The sequence below is a fragment of the Triticum urartu genome, unplaced genomic scaffold, assembly GCF_003073215.2.
Source record: "Triticum urartu cultivar G1812 unplaced genomic scaffold, Tu2.1 TuUngrouped_contig_7692, whole genome shotgun sequence".
NCBI classification, from domain to species: domain Eukaryota; kingdom Viridiplantae; phylum Streptophyta; class Magnoliopsida; order Poales; family Poaceae; genus Triticum; species Triticum urartu.
Genome location: NW_024118561.1, coordinates 1 through 8,299, shown reverse-complemented (window position 1 = coordinate 8,299; position 8,299 = coordinate 1). Strand labels below are relative to the sequence as shown.

At 44.1% G+C, this 8,299-nt stretch overlaps 1 long non-coding RNA gene across 1 annotated transcript; it reads right to left on the bottom strand.

The window, feature by feature from the left end:
• Positions 1–1,375: 1,375 nt before the first annotated feature.
• LOC125531637 lies at positions 1,376–3,832 on the bottom strand. Its single transcript, XR_007293381.1, has 5 exons — positions 3,496–3,832; positions 2,920–3,108; positions 2,405–2,510; positions 2,119–2,286; positions 1,376–2,030 (listed from the first exon to the last, which is right to left on the bottom strand). It is a non-coding gene; the product is annotated as an uncharacterized LOC125531637 (long non-coding RNA).
• Positions 3,833–8,299: the final 4,467 nt, after the last annotated feature.

Genomic DNA, 8,299 nt, shown 5'->3' with positions numbered 1-8,299 from the left:
CCCGCACCCTCGTCGCGAGGCCCATGCTCCAGACACACTTATGAAGCCGCATAGAGAGCTCAGGCTCCCTTCCTCTTCCCTAACCGTGGCAAGGGTGAAGCTGCCGCCCCATGCTCCCTAGACCTCCATCCGCCCGTGTTCCATCCTCCTACCATCCAAAACGGGCAGGAAAAAAAAAAAGAACGGGGCCATCCCGTACTCCCTTCCCCTCCTCCACAACCAAGCAACTGCCACGTGCTCGTCCACCAAGCCTCAACCGTGGCGTCCGGATCGAGCATGAATGCATGCACCGCCTGCCGGATCTGGCACGGATGCGCGCGGTGGCTCCTCACTTCCTTGATTTACGGGAGACGCCGTGCTGGGCATGCGATGCCCTGTCGATCGATGGGGTGAGGGAGGCAAATGACACGAAATAACAATGTACTCCCCTTTAATAGTAGAGATATATGGAATTTTTTATTATAAATTCTGATCAACCAATATTCAGCACCTGGGGAGCTGGGCCAATAAATAAAGCCTACATGCTATAAAACGAATAGGAAGGCTTATATGGAAACAAAATTCGGCATCTGTCCCCACTGGATGTGCATATTTTAAGCACGAGCACTTTTGAGTTTCAGTTATACAGGTTGTTTTAGTAAATTGGAAGTGCAAATGTGTGATATATTAAGAGATTTACTCACACTGCATGTGCAGTACATGAGCGGCAGCCGGCAGGCATAGGAAACAACGAGATTCTAAACTTCGCAGAAAACAGAAGTTCACCTTCGAATCTGAGTATAAAAGGGTCTCATTCAGATCCAGAACTATGATAAAAGACATGTTTTTTAGGAGGCATATCTACGAGTTTTTCTGATGATGGTGAAACAAATCCCTACATTACATATAGCTTTTAGTATCGCAAGGAGCGTACAGTTGACAATATACAAAATGGTACACCAATAACAAAAAGACTGCCCTTTTTTACTAACCTGAATTTGATCTTCAATTTGGCTCCTGACTTCAAGTAGAGGTCAATATAGCAGCAGCAGGAGCTGCAGAATAGAACATACAGTTTATACTAAGCAGGCAAAAAGAAGGAATGACCGAACAGATAAGTAATCTAAGCAGGCAGTTAAGATGTTACTACAGAGCCTAGCTAGGTGCTCAGATTTATCAATAAGCTCATGGCATGGTCCTTCCCTGTCTTATGCATGTGCATAGAGCAATCCAGAATATGCACATAGAAACATTACCATGCAATGATTTACAACCAGGTTGAATAGATTATAGCCAAAATTTTAGTATGAATGTCACCTGCCCTTCATACCGATCGAAGTAAACATATAATTTGATACATTTTTTTCTTCTGTTATAGTCTAATGACATGGTTGGTACAATTTAACATACCTTTCCTAGTCCAAAGGGGACACAAGCTTCTATTAATAGTCCAAAGAGGCCAAATATGCATGCTTAAACAATGCACCATGTCTATTTAGTCACATGTGAGCTCTTCTTGATCATGAAAGGTACCAGGTACCACAAAAATAGTTCAGCACCATCCAAATTAAATAAGGACAGAAAAAATTGGCAATGAATCCTAATGCAATTATTGGAATAAGAATAAGACAAAAAAAGAGAAGCAACATAATAAACAGAGAAAGATTAAACGGACAGGTGATATAATGTCTGCCTCTTCTGGGAAAATCTAATGGCAACTCTATCAATTTCAAGTACTCTTATTGTAGATAACATCAACATAAAACTTATGTATATCTATTGATTCAAGGCTATGGATTTCTTTCTTGAAAAGGAACACAATTTATATATGAAAGGTAGCGGCTTTCATCGAAAAAGATTCTTGCTCCTGACACATAATTTCTTTACTGGTTTCTCAGCTATGGAGAAGAAAACGATTTCTTACTCACACACAGAACTAATGGGCACCAAGAGCATTTGCACATTTCAATTCACTTGATGCTTCAACAAAGTGCCTCCTCTGCCCGAACAACTGAACACAAATGCGTCCTCTCATAGCCATGGCGGTGAACCTGCAGAGCAAACACATGCAATGATTGAAATGAATGGGATGCTTTGCTCGGTTCTTTGAGGCCCATGCATACTCGAACAGATTAATACCTGTGTTCGTCCTCCAAACAGCGCACGGCCGGCACGGTCTCCCCCAATCAGTGCAACGCGACCACATCCTGCTCTGTTCGGCGGCGTCTGCATCATCCGTGGGGATCCGCGGCAGTGGCGGCGTCCGTGGGGATCCGTGGCCATTTCTTTTAATGATCAAACATGACTCTTGCATAAGTGATATCAGTATCCGATTAAGATGATTTTTTAAGGCACCAAAACAAGAACTGGGTTAAGACAACAGTAATAGATATTAGTATCCGACTAAGATGATCTAGCTAAATACCTGTGGGTTGCCACAGAATAACTCCTCTTGGCATGCACGTCAATTGCCTCCCTTTAATAGCCCCAAATGCATAAGTTTACAACTACAAGTCGTGCGTGGGAACAAGCTGTACACAAACATATATTCATTTCATTGATCAAAATAGATTTATGATAACTAATTTCATTTGTCAAAATAGACCAGTAATCCTAGAAGAAGAAAAGTAATATACAACATATATTATAACTCCGCACTACAGCCAACCGGCTACATCACCCATGCAGCTTCACCTTCGACAACTAATAAAACGGGAAATTTTTAATATCATCCGCCTTGAATAATATAATAACATTCACTTTCATTTTATTTTTATCTTGGAGCCTCATGGTCACATGTTCTAGGAAATTTTAATTTCAGACGGCAACGATATCTACCAGCAATAAGATTTCTAGATGTCCAGAAATGCAGTATATTTCTGTGTATGAAATATTTTTCAGTAATAATGCACATGGAAAAGATATAATCATTTTTCTGACCTCAACCTCGACAAGCGCAACTGCATCAAGATGCCCACTATTGACACAATATCTCCAGCGCCCTTGCTCAATCCCGGCCTTTTTGTGTACAGCAAAAGCAAGAACATAGCAACAAGACTGCTTGGACGCTATTGCTCCACTTGACTTTGTAGATTGCTTCCTCAGATGAAGTTTTAATTACCTCTAGTCCTGGAATAAAAGAATGAAAATAATTTAAAGCCTCAATGAGATGTTGAGGGAGTAACAAAAACTTCACTCATTTTTTCGAGGGAAAACTTCACTCATCTTGTTATACCTCCAAATTAAGGTAATAAGAAAGTCTGGAATAGAAGAACCACATATTCCGAAATGCAGTTGCAAAAAGAGTGGAAACATAACAAAGTAAAATAAACCTGACAATCATCTAAAAGGGTTATTTACACTTTTTGTCTTATTTTTTCCTCATTTGAAAGGGACATCACATTGTTTTTATGTAAGTGCTTTACGGAAGAATACAAGAAGACATGAATCAGTTTCATTCTTGGAGAAGTGCAGACTGCGAGGCTAAAGATCAGGAGAACACTAATAGAACCTTACCTCTGCCACACATGAAACATGCCTCTGTATGGCGTTACATTCATATAGTGTGTCAATATAACCAGCTGGAGTTACTTGGGCAAAGTCCTTTTTCCTTCTGATCGTCTTCGATCAGAATCCTCACTGAATGAGCAGTTGTAGCAAAATCCCAAACCGGGCTTTACAATCCAAGACCAAGACCACCACACGAAGACTCGTGATGGAATCTTGCAGCCCCTGATTTGAGCTTGGTGGCACAGTCGGGCGCTAATATATGTCGATGTGTTCGCACAAGGAGTGGAGTAGCAGAAGCGTCCAGGCCCTGACAGACGAAGACCCGCAGGTTGTGGCCCGTGGCCGGGAGATTAATTGCCAATTTATTTGATTAGGGGGTCCTCGGGTGTCCGGATTATTTGATATGGGCCGGGTTGATGGGCCATGAAGATACAAGCAGAAGACTTTCCCTCGTGTCCGGGTAGGACTCCCCTATGCGTGGACGGCAAGATTGGTGTCCGGATATGTTATTTCCTCCCCCACAAACCGACTTTGTACAACCTGGCCCCTCCGATGTGTATATAAACCGGAGGATTTAGTCCATGGAGGCTATCCGAATTCTCATAGGCTAGACAACTAGGGTTTAGCCATTACGATCTCGAGGTAGATCAACTCTTGTAATCCCTATACTCATCAAATACAATCAAGCAGAGCATAGGGTTTTACCTCCATTAAGAGGGCCCGAACCTGGGTAAACATTGTGTCCCACTTGTCCCTTGTTACCCTCGATCCTCAGACGCATAGTTCGGGACCCCTTACGCGAGATCAGCCGGTTTTGACACCGACGTTGGTGCTTTCATTGAGAGTTCCACTATGCTATCGACAGAAGGATCGATGGCTCAGCTTGTCATCGGCGACGATGCTATTTTCAGGGAGACTTTCCTCACTGGTCAACTCTTTGTGTTTGGCGGCTTCGCTTTGCGTGCCAATTCAACCGGTCACCTTGAGCAGATCGATAGCTACGCCCTTGGTCACCAGATCAAGTTTGGAAGCTTGAATTACATCATTGATATCCGAGAGACTTGATATTCGAAGGGTTCTCGGCCTCGGCTGGCGCTCCTCATCTACATGAAGGAAGCCTGTCGAATCCACCATCAGACTCCGTTCAAGGATCAACTCTCATACCCAACCTGGCCTTAGATCCGGAGCGGACCACTCTGTGCGAAGACGGGATTATAACCCCTGCCAAACTCTCCCCTGTTACGGAGCTCCCTATCGGAGACCCAGAGGTGACCATGTTGTCAGCAGGACTGGAGTCAAACAAGACTCTCCCCGTCATCGGGAAGCCGAACTCATCTCTGGATGCCAACTCCGAACTCTCGAGGTCTGCGTCCACTGAGCACGGTCAAGTGGTGTTTACCAGGCCCAGCTCCGCATGTCCTCAGCCACCCGTCCAGCCTTCGCTCCTAAACGAGGCTCTGGACTTAATGCGACCTCTCGCCATCACGGAAGTGTCACCTCCGAACTACGCCCAGCCTGAACTAGGGGCTGAGAGCGGGGAATTTTAGGTCCCACCCACCACCCACTTAATAGCCACTATCGAGGACCTAACTAACATGCTAGATTACGCCTCCGAAAACATTGACGGTATGGATGACGATGCCGGAGCCGGACCGGGCCAAAACCTATCACTGGGCGCTGGACGACCACGTCTACTTACAATGTGTACATGGTGGATATGTCCGAGAAGAAGGATGATGACGACACTCAAGATCCGATTGAGGACAAACTCGTCGAGGCACCACCAAAGCACCGATGTCAGCGGCGCCGCTCACGATCGCGTAGGGAGAAGGAAAGCAATACTGGCACTGGGGACAATGACACTCCGGAAAATGCCGAAGACGTCGACCAACCCGTTGAGCCTGCGCTCAAGCAGGATGAAAGGGAAGAAGGTCAATACAACCCCGAACATGCCGATCACGAGGATTCGGAAGATAGTAATTACTTACGTGCCTTCGAAGAGGATGTCAGCCTTGGCAATGAAGATTTCATCGTGCCAGAGGATCCCCTCGAACAAAAATGCTTCAAGCGACAGCTCATCGCCACTGCAAGGAGCCTGGAAAAGAAACAACAACAGCTTCAAGCCGAACAGGATACGCTCAATGACAGATGGACCAAGGTCCTGGCTGCCGAAGAATACGACCTCGAGCGTCCAACAAAGAGCTACCCAAAGCGCATGCTACTACCACAATTCGACGATGAGGCCCTTGAGCCAATACCGTTAAGATATAATCATGCTGATGAACCGGACCGACCACCACGTGGACGGGACAAAGCAGCCAGTAGATGCAGTAGGTTGAGGGGCAAAAAATTGGGGTTCCAGTCGAGGTAAAGATACCCCAAACAAACCCCTCAAAGGATGATTCTCCATAGTAACAAGTGACAATAAATTTCAGCACATAATAATAATTTTCCCTTACCAACTTCCACTTACCAGGAGTGCTTCACTCCCCAGCAATGGCGCCAGAAAAGATTCTTGATGACCCACAAGTATAGGGGATCAATCGTAGTCCTTCCGATAAGTAAGAGTGTCGAACCCAATGAGGAGCAGAAGGAAATGACAAGTGGTTTTCAGCAAGGTAATCTCTGCAAGCACTAAAATTGTAAGTAACGAGTAGTTTGATAGCAAGATAATTTGTAACAGCAAGTAACGGTAACGGTAAATAAAGTGCAACAAGGTAGCCCAATCCTTTTGTGGAAAAGGATAGGCCAAAACAGTCTCTTATAATAAGCAAAGCGTTCTTGAGGGTACACAGGAATTTCATCTAGTCACTTTCATCATGTTGGTTTGATTCGTGTTCGCTACTTTGATAATTTGATATGTGGGTGGACCGACGCTTAGGTGATGTTATTACTTGAACAAACCTCCTACCAAGCATCCACAACTACGATAAAAGTATTAAGATAAAATCTAACCATAGCATTAAACTTTTGGATCCAAATCGGTCCCTTACGAAGTAGCGCATAAACTAGGGTTTAAGCTTCTGTCACCCTAGCAACCCATCATCTAATAACTACTCCACAATGCATTCCCTTAGGCCCAAATATGGTGAAGTGCCATGCAGTCGACGTTCACATGACACCACTAAGGGAATCACAACATACATATTATCAAAATATCAAACACATATCAAGTTCACATGATTACTTGAAACAAGATTTCTCCCGTGACCTCAAGAACAAAAGTAACTACTCACAAATGATAATCATGATCAAGATCATAAGGGTATTAAATAGCATAATGGATCTGAACATATAATCTTCCACCAAATAAACCATATAGTAATCAACTACAAGATGTAATCAACACTACTAGTCACCCACAAGCACCAATCTAAGGTTCCAGTACAAAGATTGAACACAAGAGATGAACTAGGGTTTTGAGGAGATGGTGCCATTGAAGATGTTGATGGAGACTGCCCTCCCAAAGATGGGAGAGTTGTTGGTGATAATGATGACGATGATTTTCTCCCTCCGGGTGGGAAGTTCCCCTGGCGGAATCGCTCCACCGGAGGTCAAAAGTGCTCCTGCCCAAGTTCTGCCTCGATATGGCGGCGCTTCGTCCCAAAAGTCCTCCCTTTATTTTTTTCTAGGTCAAAATGACTTATATACTAGAAGAGGGGCACCAGAGGTGGGCCGAGGAGGGCACAACCCACCAGGGCGCGCCTGGGCTCCCTGGTGTGCCCAGGTGGGTTGTGCCCACCTGGTGGGCCCCCTCTGGTAGTTATTTGCTCCAATATTCTTCATATATTCCAAAACAATCCTCCGTAAATTTTCAGCTCATTTGGAGATGTGCAGAATAGGTAGCTCTGACATAGCTTCTTCAGGTCCAGAATTCCAGCTGCCAACATTCTCCCTCTTTGTGTAACCTTGCATATTATGAGAGAAATGAAGGAAATATGCCCTAGAGGCAATAATAAAGTTGTTATTTATATTTCCTTATATCATGATAAATGTTTATTATTCATGCTAGAATTGTATTAACTGGAAACTTAGTACATGTGTGAATACATAGACAAACAAAGTGTCCCTAGTATGCCTCTACTTGACAAGCTCATTTATCAAAGATGGTTAAGTTTCCTACCCATAGACATGTGTTTTTCATTTGATGAACGAGATCACATCACTAGAGAATGATGTGATGGACAAGACCCATCCGTTAGCTTAGCACTATGATCGTTTAGTTTGTTGCTATTGCTTTCTTCATGACTTATACATGTTCCTCAGACTATGAGATTATGCAACTCCCGAATACCGGAGGAACACCTTGTGTGTTATCAAACTTCACAAAGTAACTGGGTGATTATAAAGATGCTCTACAGGTGTCTCTGATGCTGTTTGTTGGGTTAGCATAGATCGAGATTAGGATTTGTCACTCCGTGTATCGGAGAGGTATTTCTGAGCCCTCTCGGTAATGCACATCACTATAAGCCTGGCAAGCAATGTGACTAATGAGTTAGTTGCGGGATGATGCATTACAGAAAAAGTAAAGAGACTCGCCGGTAACGAGATTGAACTAGGTATGGTGATATCGACGATCGAATCTCGGGCAAGTAACATACTGCTACGTCTTGAGCTTGTGTTGGTTTTCCCTGAAGAGGAAGGGATGATGCACAGAGTAGCGTAAGTATTTCCCTCAGTTTTTGAGAACCAAGGTATCAATCCAGTAGGAGGCCACGCTCAAGTCCCTCGTACCTGCACAAAACGATAGCTACTCGCAACCAACGTGATTAGGGGTTGTCAATCCCTTCACAGTCACTTACGAGAGTGA